Source organism: Arachis ipaensis, chromosome B1 (genome assembly GCF_059453495.1).
Source record: "Arachis ipaensis isolate K30076 ecotype BB chromosome B1, ASM5945349v1, whole genome shotgun sequence".
Taxonomy (NCBI): Eukaryota; Viridiplantae; Streptophyta; class Magnoliopsida; order Fabales; family Fabaceae; genus Arachis; species Arachis ipaensis.
Genome location: NC_142436.1, coordinates 43,820,982 through 43,830,728, shown reverse-complemented (window position 1 = coordinate 43,830,728; position 9,747 = coordinate 43,820,982). Strand labels below are relative to the sequence as shown.

Sequence of the window (9,747 nt, the reverse complement as noted above, 5' to 3'; positions counted from 1 at the left end):
TACTGATCCTTCCATGAGAAATTAGGATGATTCCTCCATGAAGGATTATAGGTGTTTACATAGGATTCTCCCATGTAATTCACCTATTCCATTGCAGGGTTCTCAGGGTCATAAGCTTCTTCTTCAGAGGAAGCTTCTTTAGTACTATCAGATGCAGCTTGCATTCCAGTCAGACTCTGAGAAATCATATTGACTTGCTAAGTCAATATTTTATTCTGAGCCAATATTGCATTCAGAGTATCAATCTCAAGAACTCCTTTCTTCTGAGTTGTCCCACTATTCACAGGATTTCTTTCAGAAGTGTACATGAATTGGTTATTTGCAACCATGAGTTCCTGGGCTTCTGTAGGTGTCTTCTTCAGATGAAGAGATCCACCAGCAGAGTGGTCCAATGACATATTGGATAATTTAGACAGACTATCATATAAAATACATAGGATGCTCCATTCTGAAAGAATGCAGAAGGACACCTTCTGATCAATTTCTTGTATCTTTCCCAAGCTTCATAGAGGGATTCACCTTTCTTCTGTCTGAAGGTTTATACTTCCACTCTAAGCTTGCTCAACTTTTGAGGTGGAAAAAATTTGGCCAAGAAGGCATTGACCAAACTTTCCCAAGAGTTCAGGCTTTCTTTAGGTTGTGAGTCCAACCATGTCCTAGCTCTGTCTCTTACAGCAAAGGGGAAAAGCATAAGTCTGTAGACCTCAGGATTAACCCCATTGGTCTTAACAGTGTCACAGATTTGCAAGAATTCAGCTAAGAACTGATGAGGATCTTCCAATGGAAGTCTATGAAACTTGCAATTCTGCTGCATTAGAGAAACTAATTGAGGCTTAAGCTCAAACTTGTTTGCTCCAATTGCAGGAATTGAGATGCTTCTTCCATAGAAGTTAAAAGTGGGTGCAGTAAAGTCACCAAGCATCTTCCTTGCATCTCCACCATTGTTGTTATTTTCGGCTGCCATAACTACTTCTTTTTCGAAAATTTTTGTTAGGTCCTCTCCAGAGTGTTGTGTTTTAGCTTCTCTTAGCTTCCTCTTCAGAGTCCTTTCAGGTTCGGGATTAGCTTCAACAAGAATGTTCTTATCCTTGTTCCTGCTCATATGAAAAAGAAGATAACAGAAAAGAATAGGAATCCTCTATGTCACAGTATAGAGATTCTTATGTAAGTAGAAGAATAGAAGAAATATAATGAAGAAGGGAGAAGAAGAATTTGAACACAGAGAGAGGGAGAGGGTTCGAATTATAAGAAGAAGAGAAGTGTTGGTAAATAAATAAATAAATAGAAAGAGATAAGAGAGAGAGTATTCAAAAATTAATTCAAAAGAAAAAAATATTTTTATTTTTATTTTAATTATTAGTTAGAATTCGAATTTAAGAAGGAAAATAAAATAAAATTAGAATTTAAAACAATTAGTTAATTAAAAAGAATTTTGAAAAGTTGTTAGTGATTTTTGAAAATTAGAAAGAGAAAAGTAGTTAGGTGGTTTTGAAAAAGATATGATTGAAATAGAAAACTTTCCAAAATCAAGCAAAAAGTCAAGTAGTTAATTAAAAAAGATTTGAAAATAAAGTTTGAAAAGATAAGAAGTTAGAAGAAGATTTTGAAATTAAATTTTTGAAAAAGATATGATTGAAATCTATTTTGAAAAAGATTTGAAAAGGGAATTAAAAAGATTTGATTTTTGAAATTAAAGTTGATTACTTGACTAACAAGAAACAAAAAGATATGATTATAGAATTTAAAGATTGATCCTTTCTTAATAGGCAAGTAACAACTTGAAAATTTTTTTTGAATCTAAACATTAATTTGTAGTGATAATTTCGAAAATATGAAATAAAAAGTAAGAGAAAGATTTTGAAAATTAATTTTAAAATCTTCAAAAAATATGAAAGAAAATTGAAAAAGATTTGATTTAAAAAAAAAGATTTAAAAAGATAGGATTTTGAAATTGAAATTTTCACTTGACTATTAAGAAACAACCAAATTTTGAAAATTTTTGACTAAGTCAACCCAAAATTTCGAAATTTATGAGGAGAATAAGGGAAAGATATTTTTTGATTTTTTTTAATTAATGGAGAAAGGGAAAAACAACAAAAAGACACAAGACATAAGAAATTAAGATCAAAACTAATAATGCATGCAAGAACACTTTGAATGCCAAGATGAACACGAAGGACACTTTGAAGATCATGATGAACATCAAGAACATATTTTTGAAAATTTTTAAGAAAAGAGACACATGCAAGACACCAAACTTAAAAATTTTTAAACTTTAGACACTAATAATTCGAAAATGCATATGAAAAACAAGAAAAGACACAAAACAAGAAAGTCACAAGATTAAACACAGAGAATCATCAAGAACAACTTGAAGATCAAACAAGAACACAATGCATATATTTTCGAAAATTTAAAAGCATGCAATTGACACCAAACTTAAAATTTGACACTAGACTCAAACAAGAAACACAAAATTTTTTTGGTTTTTATGATCTATTAATTTTTTTTTTATTTTTCGAAAATTATTTTAGAAAAGGAAAATAAAGAAATTCAAAATGTTTAATAAGAATTCCAGGATTCCTGTAATGTTAGTCTAAAGCTTCGGTCCAAAAGATTAGACATGGCCAATGGCCAGCCAAGCTTCAGCATAGAATTATGAATGAGAATCCAAAGGCTCATGCAATGTGATTCTAAGGCTCCGGTCCAAAAGAATTAGACATGGCCAAGTGGCCAGCCAAGCTTTAACATAACACATACAAGCATGTCCTTTTTACAATGGAAGGTGGAAACCTCGGTCCAAAAGATTAAACATGGCTTAACAGCCAGGCAGGTTTCACCATATCTCATGAAGCTCTAGAATTCATTCTTAAAAATTCTGAAGAAAATTTTATTATTATTTTTGAATTTTTCGAAAATTAAAAATAAAAAGCTTAAACATAAAATAAAATTACCCAATCTAAGCAACAAGATGAACCGTCAATTGTCCAAACTCGAACAACCCCGGTAACGGCGCCAAAAACTTGGTGGGCGAAAATCGTGATTCACACTTTTCACATCTCCGCACAACTAACCAGCAAGTGCACTGGGCCATCCAAGTAATAAACCTTACGTGAGTAAAGGTCGATCCCACAGAGATTGTCGGCTTGAAGCAAGATATGGTCATCTTGTAAATCTCAGTCAGGCGGATTCAAATGGTTATGAGGTTTTGATAATTAAAATATAAATAAAACATAAAATAAAATAAAGTTACTTATGTAATTCATTGGTGGGAATTTCAGATAAGCGTCTGGAGATGCTTTGTTGCTTCTGAACCTCTGCTTTCCTACTGCTTTCTTCCAATCATGTGTGCTCCCTTCCATGGCAAGCTGTAAGATTCTCTCAGTGAAAATGGTCCTCTACGGTTTCTGCACGGCTAATCAACTGTCAGATTTCTCGTCTCAGATGAAAAATACCAAGTACAGCTACCGCATGGCTAATCATCTGTCGGTTTCCGCTAGCGTCGGAATAGGATCCATTGATCTTTTTGCACACTATCACTGTGCCCAACATTCACAGGTTTGAAGCTCATCACAGTCATCCCTTCCCAAATCCTACACGGAATACCACAGACAAGGTTTAGACTTTCCGGATCTCAGGAATACTGCCAATGATTCTAGCCTATACCATGAAGATACTAATCTCATGGACTCGGTCTGTGTATTAGATACCCAAGAGAATATACTCCAGCTGTCGTCGAATGACTACGTTGAACATCATGTAGACCGCTTTGTGGTTGTCAGGCACGCGCATCTTGGCTAAGCGAGTAACGAAGATTGGGTGATTGTCACGGGTCACCTCTTCATTCTGACTTAACTGAATTAAGTACGAGAGTATATCTTGGAGAAGAAGTAGGCGTGAGTTGAAAGAAAAATAATAGTACTTGTATTAATTCATGAAGAACAGCAGAGCTCCACACCTTAATCTATGGGGTGTAGAAACTCCACCGTTGAAAATACATAAGTGAAAAAGGTCTAGGCATGGCCGTGAGGCCAGCCTCCATGCCAAAGGTCTAAGGACTAAACTTCCAGAGATGTAAAGATGTTCCAAAAGATCCTAAAATAAATCTCTAAAAGTAGTTTTTATACTAAACTAGTAACTAGGGTTTACAGAAAATGAGTAACTAAGTGCAGATAGTGCAGAAATCCACTTCCGGGGCCCACTTGGTGTGTGCTTGGGCTGAGCATTGAAGCTTTTTCGTGCATAGGCTATTCTTGGAGTTAAACGCCAGTTTGGGCGTTTAACTCCAATTCTGGTGCCAGTTTGGTCGTTTTACGCCAGGAAGTTTTAGGCTGGCTTTGGACGCCAGTTTGGGCCATCAAAGCTCAAAAAAAGTATGGACTATTATATATTTCCGGAAAGCCCAGGATGTCTACTTTCAAACTCAATTGAGAGCACATCAATTGGGCTTCTGTAGCTCCAGAAAATCCACTTCGAGTGAAGGAGGGTCAGAATCCAACAGCATCTGCAGTCCTTTTTTAGCCTCTGAATCAGATTTTTGCTCAAGTCCCTCAATTTCAGCTAGAAAATACCTGAAATCACAAAAAAATACACAAACTCGTAGTAAAGTCCAGAAATTTTATTTTTGAATAAAAACTATTAAAAATATAATAAAATGTAACTAAAACATACTAAAAACTATGTAAAAACAATGCCAAAAAGGGTATAAATTATCCGCTCATCACTACGCCCCCGACTAAAGGTCCCTCCATGATTTTCCTTGGACAAAGCTACCGTCTTGGCATACTCTTCCACCACTCTCGCCTTGTTCACCAAGTCGGAGAAGACACAAATCTCCATAGGCACCACAGCAGTCATAATGCTATCCTTTAAACTTCTCTGGTACTTAATGCACTTCCAACTCTCATAAGCCTCCGGGGCACCCTGACATACCCTAGAAAACCTACAGAGCTCCTCAAACTTTTTGGTGTAGTCCGCCACAGATAGGGAACCTTGCTTCAGCTGTATTAGTTCCATCTCCTTTGCTTCCCTTGCAGACTCAGGGAAATATTTCTTATAAAAGGCCGTTTGGAACACCTCCCACAGAATGTCAGCATTCTGAAGCTGTAGCAAGCGACACTCTGCTTGCCACCAGGGCTAGGCCTCTTGACAACACCCAAATGCACGGGTTATAAACTTGATTATCAAAATGGAATTAGCGTTGTAAGTATAGTCCTAACCCAACAAATTGGCCATCAAACAAATTGTTAATCCAAAAGATAGTCACAAGTAAAACCAATTCAAAACTGGGAGTATTTGACTCCCGAGTCATCTCCCAAGGAGTACTTTAGAACAATGAGTGTGCAATTCCGATTGTAGTGATCAAGGGGTTGTCAATGAAGAAATGAACATATAAAGCAATAAAAGAACATGCAAAATTGTAACGATTGAACTAATGAAGAAATTAAAGACCCGACTATGTAATATAAACAAGAAAAGTATAAAAGAGATTAACATAGAAGTGTATGAAAGATTGAAAACATCAAAAAGAGTCTTGGCTTGGAGTGAGCTAAGGGTCCTTTCCTTGTTGGAACCACAACTATGACAATCATGATGGATTAGTCTCACTTGATCAACCCTCACATCGGAAAGTAAGTTAAATGAGCATAAGTGTTCTCAACCCACAAATCCTAAATTGCTTGCTAATTGCCTTAGCAACAAATTAACGTTAATGGAAAAAAAAAACAATTAACAATCCAAGAATTGAAACTAAATGTTGGACATTCCAACTCTAGAAACCCAATTGCTCACTTTACCCAAGCCAAGAACCAAAAATTTAGCCTAAAACCATGTTTGACATTTTGTCAAATACTTGGTGGGCAAAAACCTTAAACATAGAGAAAATGAGAAAAGGCTTGAAACTAAAAGCAACAATTGATCTCAATCAACAAGAATAACACAAGAAAGCATGAAACAAACATCAAACATCCAATTCATCAACAAGAAATTGAAATTGCAAGAGAGAAGTAAAATTGAACTATAACTTGAATTAGAAGAAAGAGTAATGACAATGTAACTATAAAGAGTAATAACAAGAGAATACTTACGATGAAAGCTAGCAAAATCCAAGATCAAAAAATGGAAATGGCACTTGAATGTAAAACCCTAATATAAACTTTAATAGAGATGATGAAAAACTTAGAGAAAAACTAAACTAAAAGCTTCCTACCACTACTCCTAAACTATACTAACGATATGCTATGTTCTCCCCTTCATTTTTCCTTCCAATATGAGCCAAAAGACTTCAGAAATGGGCCTCCAAAGCCCCCAAATCGTGAGTCATGTGCCATTTTAATGAAGTCATGTGCGGACACCTGTGCGGACGCACAGATGCGTGCATCCGCACACTTTGCGAAAAATCCCTTCCTGTGCGTACGCACAAGTAGCTGTGCGCACGCACACTAGGCGATGCCTGGTTAGACGTGCGACGTGCTCGAAACGATCTACGCGCTCTGATTGGGCAGCTGTGCGTACGCACAAGTAGCCGTGTGCACGCACACGTCTCTGAACTCATCTCCTTTGATTCTTCATGTTTCCTCCACTTTGCATGCTCTTCTTCCATTTTCTCCAACCCATTCCTACCTTAAACACCTGAAATCACTCATAAACAACATCAAGGCATCGAATGGAAGGCAAATAGAATAAAATAGATTAAATTAGGTACAAAAGAGCATATTTTCATAATCAAGCGCAATTTGGGAGGAAAGTTCAAAAGCATGCTATTTAAGGGAATACGTGCAAGTTTATGTGATGAAAATCCATTCAATTCTAACCAAAACTCATCATCAAATATGGATTCATCACCTCTCCCAGTAACTGATAAGCGACGAACTCGACGTTTTGATTGATGGGAACATGCTGAGCCTGTAAAGCACACCCCATAGCCTGGAACCAGTGGTCCACTTCAGTAGGATTAGTGGATCCTCGGAAAGTTGGTGGATGAACCTTGAGAAACGTCACCAAGGTCATCAGAACACCACCTGTGTTATCGCCGTTTCCCTCAGCATTGTCATTTGCATTCCCTTCTCCATTCCCATTGCCATTTCCGTTTCCAGCCGGTTGGCCTAACCGCTGCATAGCTTGCAGAGTCGCAGCAGTATTAGCCTCCATGGTATTTGCTAAATTAGCCATGGCCGCTATGAATTCACCATGGTTGTCAGCTGGTTGCTTGATAAACCACTATTTTATGATTTATATTGTGTTTAATTGTGTGGTTTTATCATGATCCTTACCCACTTATTCATTAAATTAGCATGAAATTATAATCCCTTCCTGAATTTATAACATGTTTGAAAACTGCTTCCTAGAGACTTTAATTATGTATTTTTAATTCTCCTTTATTCCATTCGATGCCGTGATCTGTGTGTTGAGTGTTTCAGACTTTATAGGGCATGAATGAGTTGGAGATTGGAAAGGAAGCTAGCAAAAATGGAAGGAACACAAGAATTTAAGGAGATAACCAGCGAGAAGTGAGGCGGTCGCATGGCTCACGCGACCGCGGGAAGGAGAGCAAATTGCAGTGACGCGGCCGCATAGCTCACGCGGCCGCACGGATTGGAAAAGCTCAGCCGCCGCGGTAGCGTGGACGACGCGAACGCGTGGCCAGGAAAAGCACGAATGACGCGTCCGCATGGATGACGCGATCGCGTGACATGTGTGATCTGCATAATCTGCAGACTTCACTGGGGGCGATTTTGGACCTTATTTCGACCCAGTTTTTGGCCCGGAACAACAGACTAGAGCCAGAGACTTTGCAGAAACAAAAGAGAACATTCATTCTAGACAGTTAAAAAAAAAACAGTTTTAGATCTAGTTTTTTCTCCTCTAGGTTTTTCTCTCTAGGTTTTAGAATTTTACTTTTGGAATTGATCTTAGCATTGGAACATTGAGAAGAGTTATTTTTCCTCATCAAGACCTCGTCATTCTAGTTCGTTCTCTTAACTTGGTTTTATTCTTCCATGTTCCTTGCTTTGTTCAATTTTGTCATCTGAATACTTTTATGATTAATTAATACAAGGATTAATTCTTCCATTTTAATTTATTTTCCATTCCAATAATCATGTCTTCTTTTAATTCCCTTTCATGTGTTATGGATTTATTATTTGCAATGAGTGAGTAGTTCCTTCACTTGATGGGGAGTTGATTGAAATGAACTCTTGAGTTGGAAGGATTGAAAGAAAAATTGTAATTGGGTTAACTGTTGGATTGTTATCTAATCACTAACACCAATCCCTTTGAACTAAGTGGGTTGCAACTCGTGAACAGATCTAGCATTCCAACTTGTTTGACTTTCCTTTACCTAGTAAGGGATAACTAAACAGAACAACTATTAATTATAAATTAATCTTGAAATCTTCCCATCAATAATAGAGATTCCAACTAATCAACTCCCAGTCAAGGCTTTTATTCATATTATTTAAATTTCCTCTTTTTAATTTTCCCTCTACTTAACTCAACTTCTTGTAACATCTGATTAATAAAATAGCACACTTTTCTGCAACTCGTTGGGAGACGACCTGGGACTCCAACTCCCAGTAATTTTTAATTTAAACTCTCTGTGACATATTTCTAAATTGATAGGCAGATTTTCGGTGAGTTAAGAACTATACTTGCAACGTAACTATTTTAATAATTTTTAATTCGCCAACTTCTGCCCCTCATCAATTTTTGGCGCCGTTGCCGGGGAGTTACAATAGAGTGCTAAAGTTATTAATTAGAATTTATTTATTTGCATTTTATTTTATTTTGCTACTATGAGCTGCATGTTTCTTCCATCAAATGACGCGTTCACTTCTTGATCCGCGCTTGCTAATATTCGATCCTGAAATTGAAAGGACTATTTCACGAATAAGGCGAGAACATCGTCGGTTAGTCCGCTCTGAGGGCGGATCTGAGAGTGAACTTGAGGAAGAAACCAGCCCCCGTTCTACTGATTCGGTTGTCTTACGTGCAGAAGACATGGCAGCTAGGAGAGTTACCATCCAGGAGGAAGGAGCCCCTGATTTTACAATGCAACCGTTTCAAGCGCATCATCCAACGGTAGCTATATTTGAAATAAAGACTGCACTGCTAAATTTGATGTCCAAGTTTCATGGCCTACCTGCTCAAGAGCCTATCAAGCACTTGAGAGATTTCCAGGCAGCCTGTTCTACTGTCAGGCGTGATGGTACTGATGAAACTTCAATTTTGCTGAAAGCTTTCCCGTTTTCTCTCGAGGGAAAAGCAAGAGAGTGGTACTACACTCAACCTCTGGCAAATGTATCCAACTGGGATACGCTCAGAAAGGATTTTTTGGAGAAATTCTTTCCATCTGAAGTTACTGATAAACTGAGGAAGGATATTTCCACAATTGTTCAGGATGGCAATGAAACTCTCTTTGAATACTGGGAGCACTTCAATAATCTTCTGGAAGCATGCCCCCACCACAGGATTGACAAGATAGTGTTACTTAGCTATATCACACAGGGCATGAGGCCCCAAGATAAGACCACATTGGAAAGTGCTAGCAATGGGTCTATGAAGAAGTACAAAACCACCGATGAGGCTTGGCAATTGATCAGTGATTTAGCTGAATCTACTAGGAACCACAGGCAAAAGCAAGGCCGTTCAAAAGTCGTTGCAGAAGTATCCTCTAATAGAGAGACTGCTGCTCTAGCTCAGAGTATATGTGAGATGACCAACTTGCTGAAGCAGATGCAATTGAATCAA

General features: G+C 37.5%; 2 non-coding genes across 2 annotated transcripts; one reads left to right on the top strand and one right to left on the bottom strand.

Moving 5' to 3' along the window:
* The first annotated feature begins 456 nt into the window (after positions 1-456).
* Positions 457-559, top strand: LOC148576379 (small nucleolar RNA R71). The gene has a single exon (XR_015903544.1). It is a non-coding gene; the product is annotated as a small nucleolar RNA R71 (small nucleolar RNA).
* Positions 560-9,363: 8,804 nt separating this feature from the next.
* Positions 9,364-9,470, bottom strand: LOC148576378 (small nucleolar RNA R71). The gene has a single exon (XR_015903866.1). It is a non-coding gene; the product is annotated as a small nucleolar RNA R71 (small nucleolar RNA).
* Between the last annotated feature and the right edge of the window lie 277 nt (positions 9,471-9,747).